Source organism: Mauremys mutica, chromosome 11 (genome assembly GCF_020497125.1).
Source record: "Mauremys mutica isolate MM-2020 ecotype Southern chromosome 11, ASM2049712v1, whole genome shotgun sequence".
NCBI classification, from domain to species: Eukaryota; Metazoa; Chordata; order Testudines; family Geoemydidae; genus Mauremys; species Mauremys mutica.
Window position 1 is genome coordinate 8,626,527 of NC_059082.1, and position 15,800 is coordinate 8,642,326.

Below are 15,800 nucleotides of genomic sequence, written 5' to 3' on the forward strand. Positions count from 1 at the left end.
GAGCTGGGATGAGAACTCGGGATCTCTCAACACCCAGCCTTGCCCTCAGACCTCCAGAGCATTTATTTTTCCTCTCGCCAGTCTATGAGCCTTCCTCCATATGTATTTTAGCTATAGTGTTTCATCAGGTAACACACTGACACTTCTGGATGAATAGCGAATCATCGGATTTTCCCACCTGTCACTAACAATCATAAAGCTGCCCTAAGCCCTGTCCTCTTCCCTGGCAGCTGTACAGCAGTGAAGGGGAAACAGACTAGGGGAAAGGGTGGAGTGGTTTGATGGGCTGAAGGAAGGGGGGATGGAGGAGTGTGTCCCGCTTCGCTGAAAGAATCCAGGAATGATTATATTCAAATCATTTAGGCCTAAGCAAGATCCGGGAGAGCAGGGGCTACAGAGAACTGAAATCTAGGTCACATCCGATCACAGCAGCACAGTTGCTATGTTCTCAGCAGCAATGTCAAGCAAGGGCTGGCTGCAGCAGGGACCTTCGCCGAATCATTTTTAAATGCATTTTTATAATCTCCCCTCATTAGGGTACATTTTGAAGCAGGACAGTGGGGACACGTGGTCCTCAACCAGGATGTATAATTCAGCTATAAATCCAAAAGATGATTCAGTAAATGGAATTTCTATGGGGTAATTGAAATGGTTTATAGGCTGGCAGGCAGGATTTTAACCTTTTAACAGTTCCCTTCTCGTTCCTTTCAGTTTTAGATATTTCTCAGCAAATTTTGTTTCACATCCACCGTTGAAAGATACAAGCTGCTCCCTATAGAAAATGGAAGCATGGAGTCTGCTGCTATTTTAACATCAACACACCAGTGAAAATTGCTTTAACGTCTCTCCCTTTTAGTTAAGATACGCAGACCAGCCTCCCCCCAAAAATGGTAAAAGTGGTGGGGGAGGGAGGAAGTAGGACAATGCACCCAAAATCCACTCCTTTCCCTTTCGTATTTCAACAGATCCTCTGTCACATTCCTCTTGCTGCCTTTCCTCTACCCAAACAAAACAAAAAAGGGAAAGAGGAAAAACAGAAGCCAAATAGTCAACGATCCTACCATTCTGAAGCTCAAAGTAGAAGGACAAATGTCCATAGAAAGTTAAAGGGCGTCATTCACTCCACGATGCTTGGCTTGAAAGACCTTTGTGAGGGAGCTCTGACAGATCTGCCAGACCCTCCCACAGTGATAGCTGGAACAGTAACAGCTGTGCAGCCCCAGGGAGGGTCAGAAGGGAGGCCCAGCACAGCTGCAGAACATAACCCATGTAGGAGAATTTTGGTGGAGGCAGGGATATTGGTAAAGACTTACTCCACCCCAAAACAAGTGGGCCACCTAGCAGCATGCTCAGAAACGGACTGTTAATAGAGAGGGCCATCTGAACTGAGGTCTGGTCCTTAACGTCTGCGGGCATTTGGAGCCAGGGTTTTGAACTGGCCCATGTTACAGGAGCAGTGGCAAAGTTTGGATGTGGATCCCTCACACTGAGCCCATCTCTGCTAATTACATGGGTGAGTTAGTTTTAAAAAGGAATAGAGGTTTAGATGAATGCCAGCTGCAGCAGCCAGGATAAAATTGCAAGAGCTTTCCTCAGTCTTCACACCTCAAGGAATAGGACTATTGCCAGGTGACAGCAGAAAAAGCTTCCTCACAATGGCCTTGCAAAATTAGGGAAAACATTCATCCTGGCTTAAGGGCTTTGAACAAATGCCCTATCTGCTAGTGTCAAGTATCAGGGGGTAGCCGTGTTAGTCTGTATCCACAAACAACAAGGAGTCCAGTGGCACCTTAAAGACTAGCAGATTTATTTGGGCATAAGCTTTCATGGGTAAAAAACTACTGCTTTAGATGCCTGGAGTGGAGTGAAAATTGGCATCTGAAGAAGTGGTTCAGTTTTCACTCCAGGCATCTGAAGAAGTGTTTTTTACCCATGAAAGCTTATACCCAAATAAATCGGTTAGTCTTTAAGGTGCCACCAGACTCTTTGTTGTTTTTGTCTGCCTGCGAGTGTCACCCTTTAGCACAAGCCCTTGGCTGCAAGTGAATTTCACCCTATGTGTATCATGGGAGATTTCAACCTTCCCTTGAAGTATACATTGGCCACTGTCAGAGGCAGGGAATAAGGAAATGGACCCTTCGTCTGTCCCATGGCAATTCTTGTGTTCATGTTTCTCAAAGACATTGGTCCAGAGATGCAGGGGAAGGGAGCAGAGGGGAAGGCAAGGGAGTGTTATGCTTGTGTTAGCTAGTTTGAATTTGGAATTCTAATCAGATGAACTAAGTAACTTTCAGTCTAATTAGGAGAACAGTAGGGTTTGTTCTTAATCCATAACCATTTAATCTTCCGTCTCATTAATCGTGCAAAGGGCTTTATGAATATGTAGATCTGGCAGGAAAAAGATTCTTTGACCTTGATGACAATGATAATGCACATATAAACTAGGTGTGCATTTGCTTTTCATCACGTTCACTTTATTATGTAGATTCAACAATTTCGATGGCTCTAAATCAGGTTACTGTGAGTTACAGGCAATCTGATAACCAATTAGAACTGAGAATTCTGATGAGCCATGGAATAAATTGTAATTAATTAGCATAGTATTTACAGGGAAACTTCCCCCTGTCAATTTGCATGCAAGTAAAAATGTATCTGGCGAAAGACTGGAGCGTGCAATATAATGTCAAAAATTTGGGGATGGAGAGGAGAGGAAATATGTTTGAGGAGCAAAGGGTTAATACCGAAGTAGGACTTAGCTAAAAAAACTTTAGGGAGTCGTATATTCACCTTCTATCCATCAGATTCAACAATTATGGGACCACGGGTTATTGAATAAAAATAATAATTTGAATTAACTGATTTTGTCATTAGAGGATTCCATTTGAAAAGAAAAAAGCACAGAGGCTGGTCAGTTATTGTGGTAGAGGAATGATGTGCGGGGGCAGGGAGCATTTCCTCTTGATTTTATTAAATTTTTCCACTTGCACTAAAAGAAAATATTGATATGGACAAGTTCTCTGATTTTTCTGTTGAGAGTTTATTAGCATTCACTCTGCTTGTTCAAGCAGCTTTGCCCCATCGTATTGCTAATCCTCTGAAGGAGTAGTGTAAAACAGCACCACAAGAGCAACAGCTGCACTGCTTAAAGATCCTACTGTCTCCCAAACATCTGGTTTAATGTGTGTCTTAACTGTGTTGTCTGTTAAGGGTGTTCAGCACATGCCAGGAGATAGACAGTTCCCTGCAAGAGTGGGGCTTAAAGGCTCAATCCTATTCCCATTGAAATCAATGGAAATCTTTCCCTTGCCGCAGTGGGAGTTGGATTGAGTCCACAGGGACCAGGTCTTCCTCCAGGGGAGTATTCTTGCTCCCATAGTAGTCAATAGCAAAACACCCCTACATTAGCCTCTCTATGTAAGTGCAAACATGCTGCTGATGCAGATGACACTAATTATCATGCTTGCGTATAAGTAACGTGCATTGCAAAGTTTTGTTTTGTTTTAAAGACAAACTTAAAGGGTTAAAGTCCTGTCAGTCCTATGCCAAAGACAATAGTTTATATTTTATTAACAGTTTCTCTACTTTGAAAACTTAACTAAATGCTCTATTTAAAAAATGTTAAGTGCACATTCAGATTCTGATCCATATGCAAAATAGACCCTTCGTTCTACCCTGCCACCCAGACTTTGGATCTGAACACATTGACTTAGAGACTGGACTGCTGTTTCGCTAGAGACCAATATTTCCAAATTTGGAAGCCTGACGCTAGGCACTGAAATCCAGATGTGGATGCCTAAAGAAGCAGCTTGATTTTCAGAGGTGCTCGGAACGTGCAACTCCTGGGGCAGGCACAGAAGTGGCAGGTGCTCAGCATGCCTGGAAGTCAGGCACTTATTTGGGTGCCTATATATGGATTCAAAGGTGCTTATGTTGACTAGGCACAAACGTTGTGAATTTGGCCAAGGGTGATTTGCAAAAATTTGGATGTCGGTTCCAGTTACAAACAGCCCCAAAGTTTTCAAGGTCAGGGCGGTTTGGCTTTGGTAAGGGCCACTGTTCTTTTTAGCTGCTATGGTCAAAGCACCCACACAAAAAGCCCAGAGCAAAAGCGTAAAAGCCCCCAGGCTGCAACTTGGTGAAAACCCCCCACCAGGCTTAAAAAAAAAAAGTTTAAATTCACTCCTCCTCTCCCCTCCCCACTTTGGCATCTTGGTGTGCTTCACCTGTCCAAGGAAGGGGTAATAGCCAGCAGTTCTGCATAGTCACAGATCCACATATTAAGCCTCAACTGACATTAACAGCAAGGTGGAAGAAGCCCCCATGCAGCACAGCTCTGCGGCCCATTGGAGAACTGTACACACATGTGGGATTTCAGTATCCGTTCTCCCCTCTGCAGCAGCGCCACATCAGTCCTGGCACTTTCAAGACTTGCCTCCCTAGCAGTCTCCAAGCACTCCGGCTGCTGTGGAAGGGATGGCCACAGGAAGACCCAACCACCACCTAGTTCCAAGGCTTCACTTGTATTTGGACTCAAACAAAGAAAGCCCATTTGCTGTATTTCTTTTCATTCCTGGAGCGACTTCAGGCTCAAGCGTTTTAACTGCTAGTCGGTTGTTTTCTGCTGACATAGTTTACATTCCTCTCTCGTCTCAAATAACATTGGGAGCGCCTTGCCAGAAACTTGCAATTTAATATGTGCCTTGAACAGGGAAGAAAAAAAATATTCTGGCTAATATTTTTCCATTACCAATCAAAACAATCCAATCTACATGTTAATCTACAATAAAGACAATGATTTCTGAAAGTTGGGTTATTGGGTCATGACCAAACACTCGTATATTTTTGAGTGGATATTGACAAAATAATCGTCAATATTTTCAGCTACAGCTTTTGAAACTGTTCAACTTCTAAGACCTAGAGTTTTGGTCTTCCTGCACAGTTGATTATGGGCAAATAATGCACGTTTAGAATCTTTCAAGAATCATAATGCAAAAATCCTTATTCAGTCCTGCTTACATTTTCCATTCCAGGTATCTCCACTGTATTTAAGGGGTATCTGCCTCTTGCTTTATGTAAGTTACAGTGGTTGCCACCAAAAAGCAGCCAGTATTTATCACACTGTGTTTTTTCCTATATTAAGGATAGGAAATGCCAGAAACACCATGAACATGTCAACATCCAGGGCCCCTCCAAATACCATGTGAAATACCAAAGCAAGAGTTTGTTTCTTGTGTTTAAAAGTCAATTTTCATTGTACTCATTGTCCATATCCAACTCAACAGCACTGCCGTTGATAGAAATCATTTCCTAAGATTTGCTTGTTTTCATCTCCACTACTGCAGAGGTGCCATCAAAATCTCTCAGAATTCTAAGAAAGAGTGAGGGAAAAATTTGTTTAGAAGAGAACCATAAGCTTCCCCTTCTCTCCCCCGCCCCCAATTCTCTCTTTCTAGTTCTAGAATTGGATTGTGAGCAAACTTTAAGGTGCTGGAATGTTTGGCTCCATTTGTGTTCCCATGCCTTTACATTTCCGGGGACCTGATTGGACCAGAGGGGCTGAAATACCCTGAGAAAGTCTATTCTCGTGCTATTTCTGGTGGGTACTGGAACTGAAAACGATGGAAATCTCACAAGAGAGTCCATTCCTGAGTGACCTCTTATTAAGCAGTATCACAAACAGACTGTTGTAAAAGCGTAACACATGCCATGTTAATTATTATGTATTATTTGGACTGTAGTAATGTCTGGGAGCCAGTTGTGGACCAGGACACTATAAGTAAATCTACCGTTGTATAGTAATGCCAGCTACTGAGTTTTGGAGAATTACTGCAGAATCTCTCTGTAAGGAATGCCAACATTTGGATGCTTAATGTGAAGCTTTTGACATTTCCCCTATCACTACTAGCACCTCTATCAGGACAGACAGCACTTGCATATCTCAGTGGTACCTTAGAGAGATTAGATGAAACAGACTATTTTTGGATTCCCTTCAATACTCAGTAGTTGGAAGAGATGATGGGAAAGAAGGTAGTGGGCAGAATTTGGCTAAGTAACTTCCTAAATTAAAGCACTTTATCTAGCAACATAGGGATTGTGTAGGGCTCATTTTCCAATAAAACTCAGGCAGGTTAGATTACCCTAGAACAAGATAATCTCTCAGTAGATCTCCTTACAAAGTTCCCTGTCTCTGCCCTTCACTGGAAGCAGAGCATAAAACGTGGGAATGAATCACTGCTGATCTTGGCAAAGCACCAGGGCGCCCTCCCTTTTCTCCACTTTGGAATAATCCCAATTTTCCAAAAGGTTTCAATGAATCCAGGATTTAAGTTTGGCTGTAGAAAAAATAAAGCAAACCCATAACTCACAGGATTTAGAGCAGCAGGCACTTTGATGCATTTAAAACAATTACAGGGAGTGTATGATCTTTCTAAAAATAACTTTTTTTTAATGTAAGTGATTACCATGGGCAAAGCTACCATCAGAACGTAGGATGTGTGCCCTCCAGCATATCATCATATCATACCTCTCAAGACAGACACGTGGGACTAAATTCAGTTCTCAGTTACATTAGTCCTAGCTCCATTAGAATCAACAGATTTACTCCAGGTTCACACCAGCAAAGCAGAGAAAGGCCAATCTGACTCTGCCATTTGTACGATTATTAACATACTAGCTGCAGCTAGGCAGAGCTAATCTAGAAGTGGGTGAACAAAGAACAGTTAATGAAAGGATGAGGATAAAATATCTTTTTGTCCCAGGACACTTACATTTGTATGATGTAGCTTATACACCTTACACCCAGGAGTCCCTAACAAAAACCATTTAATCTAAAGTAAGACCAAGAACAAAAGATCAGGAAAGATAAAATGTATAGAATGACACGAGAGTAAAGGAAGCATCGTTTCTCTGATGTCAACAGTGTTTTCTGTGATGAAGAACCAGTACATAACATATATCAAAGGGGTTTTCTTTTGCACACTGCAGCCCAGGTAACAGTGCCCTGGTGCAGTAGCATTGTGTGCGAGAAACCCGGAGGTGGACAGACTGCGTTGTCGCAAGTGTCAAAGCATGAGAGCATCTAAAAAAAGTTGTGCGGTGGGGGGTATGTCTACACTGCACACCAGTGGCGGTGGCCTCTAGGGTACGTGTAGCTACACACCACAGTGAAAAGCAGGCTGTGTCCACAGCGCAGTGTGTAGCTACGTGTGGCAGTGAAAGGCTGCAGCATTGGGGAGCTGCCAGACCCCTTCTCTTCTGCCTCCCCCAGCCAGGGCTGCTTTTCACCGCAGGAGCCTTTCCCCACATCGCCTCACCCCTGCCAGAGTCTTTCCCCTGTGGTGAAGAAAGGCTTCAGCAGTGGTGAGGCAGGGGGACCCTGCATTGCTAATAACAGCCGTGTGGATGGGGGGAGGCGTTGCTTGGGCAAGCAGAGCACCGTGTAGAGTACAGGCGTATCTGTACTCACTTAACCAGCGCCTCACCATCTACCCTGCTGCTTATAGCCATGCTGGGGGGCGCGCAGGGTGTGGACTCGACACGCTGCCATAAACAGCATCAAGATACTCTGCTTGGTGGGGCAGGTTTGGGGAAGCCCACTGAGTGGCACCGTGCCAGCGGTATGCTGCAGAGGGCAGCTCTTCAGGGACTCCCAGTGCAGAGGGCTGCTTTGAGGGGAGGAGGGAGAGGGTCTGTGCACCCTCATACACATAGATCCACCAGGATATTGGTGTAAAACCTACCACCTCTCTGATGCTGCAACAGGGGCCAGAGAGCCACTCCACAGCCTTGGAGGAAGATTCTGTCCACACCAGCCCCCGGTAGATTGAAACACGAAGGGGAGCTCTCCTCATGCTCACGGCACCAAGGCAGGGAGAAGGGAGGGGGCTGTCCTGGTTTAAGCAGAGGGAAATTAGTTGCACTCTCCCCCTAGTCCCCGTACTCTGTCAGAGACCTGCTACAACTCATCAGCACCAAGGCCATTTCTTATTTATTTAAAATCCCCACTGTATTAATTTTCAAGTCAATATCATGATTTTGGGGTCCCCAGTTGTGAATTTTGCATGCTAAGGGTCAGCAATACCACATCACGTTCACTGGAATCGTATCCCAGGTGCTTCAGGACACACACACAGTGGTCATTTCAGTGAGAAGCCACCAAGGAGAAGCACGCAGTTGGGTTATAGGATGTTCTGTGTGGAAATCATGAAAATTTGTTGCTTAGTTCAGTTTGGACTTTGAACTATCTATTCCAGACAATCAGGATGATTGTTATTGGTGCAATTGTTCAAGACGAAGCCGGAGAATGACTCAGTCACAGCAACATTATGAGGGAAGATGTCTTGATTTCAGAGCATAGACCTCACTAGATAGTGGGGGAAAAATAGAAGTCTCTTACTGTTCTGGTGTATCAAAAGGACACTAATGAACCATTAGTTCATAGAATGACCCTGTTCTTCATTTCAGAGCCAGACTGGCCTTTTGTGTTAAGGACACACAATGACAAGAGAAAGAACAAACAGAAAGAACCCCTTCCTCCTGTCCAAAGTAAATTGTAAAATGAAATCATTTTAAAAAGCGACAATATTCTGCCCTACTTTAAGCTCAACATATGAACAGATAAAAAGTTTTTTTTTTCCATTGGCAAAACTGAAACAAGACTTTGATCCTCACAAGATCTCTTAATAATCGCTTTTCACTTCAGTTCTTTTCATTATTTCAAACGTTTTTGGAGAAGGCTAAAGTTTTTTTTTTTAAACCTTTTTAACTTTTCCATGTTTAGGCCATTTCTTTGCCTACTGTAGCGATATTCTGGACAAGCCATCAATCCTTCACTCATATATATACACAAAATCTGCATTAACAAAGTCTGGGAAAGTAATTGTCATTTGACACCTTATATCAAAGGTAGCAAGCTCACAACATCAACCTTTTCTTATCCTTTCCAATGCATTACAGTTTCGTAGCTGATTACATATTTTTTCTTTAAAACAAAAATACTTCGCTAAGAAACTGCCCAGCGAAAAAATTCTAGATCTGAACCACCTCAACATTTGCAAAAAATTGGATCTGAATCCAAATTTCAAGTTTGACCCATCTCTATATGGCCTTGGAGCAGAACTTTTGAAACAAAGCTGGCACAGAAAAGAGTGATCTTGCAATATCCCCAGCCCTGCTAAAGTTACTAATCTACTTCTGCCTGACTGACTCAAGATAGTTGATAAAGGTTAGCTCAGCATCTGAACTGTTGGAGGCTTAAATGAACCCAGACATAGAACCTCTTGAGATTTGTCCAGCAATAGAAATACACCCTTATTATAGTTCATGTTCCATTAAGTGCCCATTCCTGGCTTTAGGCACTTTAACTCTGAGGCAGGGACTATTTTTCTAGTCTGAGTTTATGCAGCATCTAGCACAATGGGGTTCCAGTCCAGAACTGGGGTTCCCAGGTGCTACGGTAATACAAATAAATAACATTTTAAAAGGCACAATATAACACAACACATGCGATGAACTGCACACACGCAGTACTGAAATAACACTCCCCCATCAATGGCCCCATATCTAACCCTCTCACTTCTCTCCAATCATCTCCACCTCCACTGCCCAAGGAGAAGGGAAAAGCTTTGCAACGTGTTCAGTAGGTGAACGAGCCTGAGGCTTACTAGACCCAGGCAAAGGGAGTTGAGGAGCCTTCAGAGAATGTGACACTGCTAAGAATTCTTTCCAATTTGAGCACCTCTGCAGATCACCAGGGTGGTAGGATTACAGGGGACGAAAGACAGGCTCTGAGGTTGTCAGCTCACAAACCCATTTAGGGTTTGATAGGTTAAAACCTACACCTGGGAAGATACACGCAGTCAATGCAGATTCATGCATTCCATGCCTGAGGCACCACTTAGCAAGTGGGCAGCTCCATTCCGCACTAGCTCCATCGTACCTTAAAGCATTCTTGGTCACGGTGGTAACTGAGCATCCAAAGAGTTTACAAGGTTCTTAAGGCAGGTGCACTGTCCCAATCAGGCATGCTCGTGTAATCCTCACTAGTTCTTCCGGCTGCTTCTTCATACCGCCAACGTTGTCTCCGTCTTGGCTGAGCTAAACTTCAGCCAATCTCATCCAAGTCTCATTTTCATTTAAGAGAGGATGGTCTTGTGGGTTTGACACTGGGAGTCAGGAGATCTGGATTCAGTTCCAGACTCTACCAAGGATTCCCTGTGAGACCTTGGTCAAGTCTCTCCATGCCTTAGTTCCACAGCTTTAAAAATAACATTTCCGGTCTCCTGCTCTCAGCTTGTCTATGTAGAACGTAAACTCTTCCGGGCAAGGACGGTGGGTTACAATGTGTACGCGCAAGGCCTGGCGCACTGGGGCGCAGATCAAGGTCTGTGCTACCATGGTACAAACCAGCATTTAGACACTGCATCATCTTCACTGCATTAGATAGCGAAAGACACAGAGCTGAGTGTCACCAGCATACTGAGAACACAACACCCAGTGATCAGGGCCGGTGCAACCATTTAGGCGACCTAGGTTGCTAGGATTTGGGGGGCGGCATTTCCTTTGGCAGCGACCGCGGCAGCCAGATCTTCAGCCGCCCCGGTCACCACTGGCATTTAGGTGGAGGGAGCTGGGGCACGGGGAGCACAGGGAGGGCCTCCTGCAGCAAGTAAGGGGGGGGGCGGCACGCAGGGGAACTCCCCGCCCCACCTCACCCTTGCTCCGCCTCCTCCCCGAGCACCCCGTGGCTGCTTCACTTCTCCCGCCCCCCAGGATTGCGGCGCCTAACCTGATTGGTGCCACAAGCCTGGGAGGCGGGAGAAGTGAAGCCGGGGGGGTCCTCAGGGTGGAGGGGAGGGAGCTGCCGTGGGGGGGGGCGCCTCAGGGCAGGGGCTCGGGAACAGGGGAGGGCGCAAGGTGGAAGTTTCGCCTAGGGCGCAAAACATCCTTGCACCCGCCCTGCCAGTGATGCCTTCACCCCAGACATTGAACAGGGCAACAAGATACAACCCTCCTCAGCAATTGCCCCAAACTACTGTGACCTCTGGGATCTCACACACAAAAAGCAGAGCCACTCAGTAGCGATGCCGTCCAACCCTGCTAGAAACTGCAGCTGTGTCTGCAATGCCCGTAAGGTCAGCAATCCCAAAGAGAGGATCGATGCGGAAGGATCAGCTGGATCCTTTCTCCTTGTTCATTGCTACAAGTTCACTGACCAACACCACCAGTGCAGTGTCTGTCCCTCCCCAATGCCTGGAATTGGACTGACAGGAGTGAAGGGAAACTGAGGATTCCAGAGAGCACCAGAGCTGCCATCTTCACAACCAGCTTTCCAAGAAGGGAAAGCTGGAAGTGGGTCGTGATATTTAGCTGGCGTGTCCGTGATGGTTCCTTGCTACATCTTCCTTAAAAGCAGCCCCTTTACTTCTCCCCACATTCACATGACTGACTCATTACAGATAGCTGCTGCCCTTTTAAAGCGGAACACCCCCTTGCACTTAATCCTATATCTGACACAGCCTGCAGTTAGGTTCCTACCCTTTAACTGGGTTTCTATTGTACTGGTGTCTTTACTTCTTGCAAGCTAATTACCAGTTTTGCCCTTCACGGTGCGTGTTGTAACATTAAACCTTGTTTTGCTTGGCTGGCAGAGCTGGCTTTTTGAGCAGCTGTGAGAAAAGGACCCCTCAGCCGATGCAAACAAACATGGCTTTATTTTTAATTTGTGGACTAAAACAAACACGTTATGTTCCCGGCTGCAGAGTGCACGTCAATCCCAATAAAACCCGGCACCGAGAAAGGAGACTTTGCGGCCCCTCTCTGGTTCAATTGAGAGAGGACGCTTGGTTTTACTTCTAATACCACACATTGATTAGGACAGGAGAACCTTTAAACTGCCTGCATTGGAAGCAGCCAGAAGTCTCTCTGACTCCTCTTGATTGAGCTCTGGGAAATCTGAGGCTAGCTCTGGCGACTGCCGTATCCATTTAAATAAAACAAATAGCCTAACAGGATACAAGAACTGTCCTTAGATCCAGTGGTGGGAGGCAGTGTATATACAGCGTAGATTAGACAGCTAGAACTGACAGACTGGAGCAGCCCAATGGTCTGTCTTGACCAATATCCCATTTCTGATGAGAGTTGTATCAGATGCTTCAAAGGAAGGTGTAAGCCCCTTCTAATGGGCAGGTGTACAAAAGAGAGCCTTGGGAGAAGTTTCTTCCTAACCCTAAGCAGTTAGTGGTCAGCCTATGCCCTGGAGTGTAAATTGTCCGAATCCTGCTCAATTTTTGTCCTAGCTAATGTAATTGTGGATGACATCCATCGTCATCATATAAATCAGACTGATAAACCGACAGCCATGGAATTAAAATGCAAATGTATTACCTCATCCCCGTGTGGGTTACTGGCATTACGCCAGCACTGATAGATGGGCTGATGACATGCCAACTCGACTGGCGTCACAGAGGCCTCACTTCAGATACAGCCGCAATAATAGGAGAAGCCGCTGCGGACTGAGCACTATGTGCGACAGCCAAAAACGTCAGTCCTCGCTCAGGAGATGTACGGGTCTAGTGATGGATGTCAGCAATTGGGGGGGTTCTTGGGACCGCAGTTCTGGGAACCACGGAAAACAGATGAGAAGCAAAGGCTGGGGTGAACTGCAGCTCCAGCTCTCATGTTGCTCCTGGCTCGGCAGTATGCTTCAAAGCTTTGTTGTTTTATAGTGTAACCAGGTTTAAATCAAACGTTTGACTGGTGAGCGCTTCAAACTGCATCAGCAATCTGGGACCATTGTTCCAGAAGGGGTGGCCAGGAGCTTGTATCCTATAGTGCTTAGCTAGCTACAGGTCTCTACTATGGGGTAAATCTCAACAGGTAAATATATTAGCATTTGCTAGGCTGCAGCACCAGATACATGGACATGGGGACACACGCACGCACGCACGCCAGATGCCAGGAGCAAGAAGTCAGGCAGGTGAGGAAGACACCTGAAAGTAGGAGTTAAAATGAAGAAATGTCCTGTGGTAAAAGCACTGGGCTGGGACTCAGGAGACATGGGTTGAGTTCAAGGTTCTGACACAGATTTCCTGTGTCACTTTGGGGAAATCATTTACATCTCTCTGTGTCTCAGTCTTCTCATATGTAAAATGGGGATAATACTTCCTCGGTCTATTACAATAAAACAACGGCGCACCAACCCATCCAAAATGCAAGTGAGTCTCTTCCATCTTTGTCATTGCGAAGCCAATAGACAACTTAACATGGTCTGGAATAGGGTATCACTTGCTCACTTCAGGATACCTACCTTGGAGTGATGCTAGACTGCACTCTCTCCTTCAGGGTACACATGGAGAAAATGGAAGGCAAAGTTAGCACCCAGAACAACATATTCAGGAACCTGGCAAATTCAAAATGGGGAACCAACCCAGCAACACTGAGGGCCACCATGGTTGCACTTTGATGGCCAAATACACGTCCGGTGTGGGGAAGACTGGTTCATGTAAAGTAGCCGGCCCCTGCACTGAAGGATAGTTGTTGCTACATCACAAGATGTCTAAAACTAACAAATGTGAACAACCTTTAAGTGCTCCACCAGATGTTAGGAGAGCAGTCACCAGCAAAATGGAATGATGACAACAGGTTGAAGATACCGGACACCTGCTACATGGCCTCACTGCAGCAGTTTGCCACTTCAAATCATGGAAAAGCTTCCAAGCCACAACGAAACTGCTTAAAAAAAAAATCAGACTACTGCACAACTGCAAATGTGGCACAGGTGGCTCCAAATGCTCGATGAGAACATTGACAGTCCTGCATGCATCCAGAAGATGCAGAGAAGGTTTGGTCTACCTGGAGATGTTTAAAATCGCCTCCAAACTAGAGTTGTCGGGTCAAAAGTCAAGGTGTGGATGTGGGGATATTCCAAGAACCCAGAGACATGTAACTGTGGTGAAACACAAACCGTGCCACATCTCTTGGTCTGCTGGCTCCTGGAGGAACCATGCACCATGGAAGACCTTGCCAGGACTACAGACTGGGCTGTAGCATACGTCTAACACTGGAAAAAACTATGATTGTGGTGGAAGGACACATGAAGACACCGATTTTTTAGGGAAATGCCCAGTGATCATGTTGGGCTTGGAAAATGACCTTTGCAACAGAAAAGGCTAGAAAGTTTACTTGTGAAAGCGGAGGAGGGGCACTGAGACTGGATTCTTCACCAGTCCCTTCTGTGGAAGTTTCACAATATCTGGAGATCATTTCTAACAGGTCCTGTGTGCTGCTCCACGTGGAAACTCACACATGAAGCCGAGCCAAGGTTCTTATTGAGTCAGCTTTGAGTTACTTGTACACTAAAAGCAGCAGAGAGTCCTGTGGCACCTTATAGACTAACAGACGTACTGGAGCATGAGCTTTCGTGGGTGAATACCCACTTCATCGGATGCATGGTATTCACCCACGAAAGCTCATGCTCCAATACGTCTGTTAGTCTATAAGGTGCCACAGGACACTTTGTTGCTTTTACAGATCCAGACTAACACGGCTCCCCCTCTGATACTTGTACACTAAACAAAGTCAAGGCCCATTTTCAAAAACTGCTTTTCCAAAGTCCCTTTCCTCTCTCTCAAAAAAGGCAGCTTTTCCAATGGAGCTCAGGTTTAAAAAAAAAAAAAAAATCCTACCTAACTTGCGAGATGAAATCATCCTCCAGCACTGCTGGAAACTATTCAGCAAACCAAAGCCATCCAAACTCCAGGTTTGGGGGGCAGGTGTAGAAAAAAAAATTGCTGCCCTCAGGTTGAAGTAAAGAGAAAATTAAAAGCACAGAAAAGGCTCGCTTGTGTTAGCAGAGAGAGAGAGAGAATTAAAGACACAACACAGTTACGATATAAAGCATTTGTTTCCTCCTTCCTCTTCTGCAGCAGTAAGTGCCACTGGAAGATGATTAAGGTACTCAGGGGAGGATTAAGACAGGATCCTCAGGACTGTACATGGTTTGGGGCATGCGCTGTGTTTGTACTGCACTTCACACTGTCCCTGTGTATTCTAGGCAATATAAATAATTAGCAGTAATCCTTTGAGCCCCCTGGTTTATTTGTGCTGTGGGATAAAAGGCCCTGCAGAAATATAAATTATCGTAACAGCCGTTCTTCTAGCTAAGGTGGTGGATGTACCATTAAGTCCCGGTTAGTTATTATTTATGTTGTGCAGCTTGTGAGGTGTAACAGCTGAACGAGCTTTACAATATCAATGTGCTGTTGGGAGCATGATCTTGTGCACAGTGGTGCCGGAACAATTTTTAGAGTGGGGGTGCTGAAGGCAGGAACCCTGTATTTGGGTTATTATTACGACTTTAAGCCAGGGGGTGCGGCAGCACCCCCAGCATCTATGCTTGTGCATGGCCTTTACATTGGGTAACTCCACCCCAAAGTGCAGCAGTGACTTTAGGAAGAAGGCTGTCTGCCTGCTAAAGAAATGATCCCTTTCACAAGTCCCTAAGAGGTTAATCTGCCATCAGCTCTGTCTGTGTAGACATCCCCCACTGCTGCACCACAACCTTGGGCTGGAAAGCTGGTGAGGACATGTTAGTACTGCACCAGGAGGTTCTGTGAATTTCATTAAGTTTTCCATCTGCCCGACATGTCTCCAGAAAGCCATCTACGCAAGAGAACAGAGCTAGCTTGTTGCTGCGCAACCTATTGGAGTCTCTCCTTTCACACTGACTGCCAAAGCACAACTCCCAGATTGCTGATTCTGATCTCACTTGCACCACCAAACTGGCGAGTCACAAAAAGTAA

At 45.3% G+C, this 15,800-nt stretch overlaps 1 protein-coding gene across 2 annotated transcripts in view; it reads right to left on the minus strand.

Annotated features, from left to right (window-relative positions):
- The window catches only part of MEF2A (myocyte enhancer factor 2A), a 206,968-nt gene that overhangs the window by 190,553 nt on the left and 615 nt on the right, over nt 1–15,800 (minus strand). The gene's annotated exons all lie outside the window — the stretch shown is intronic.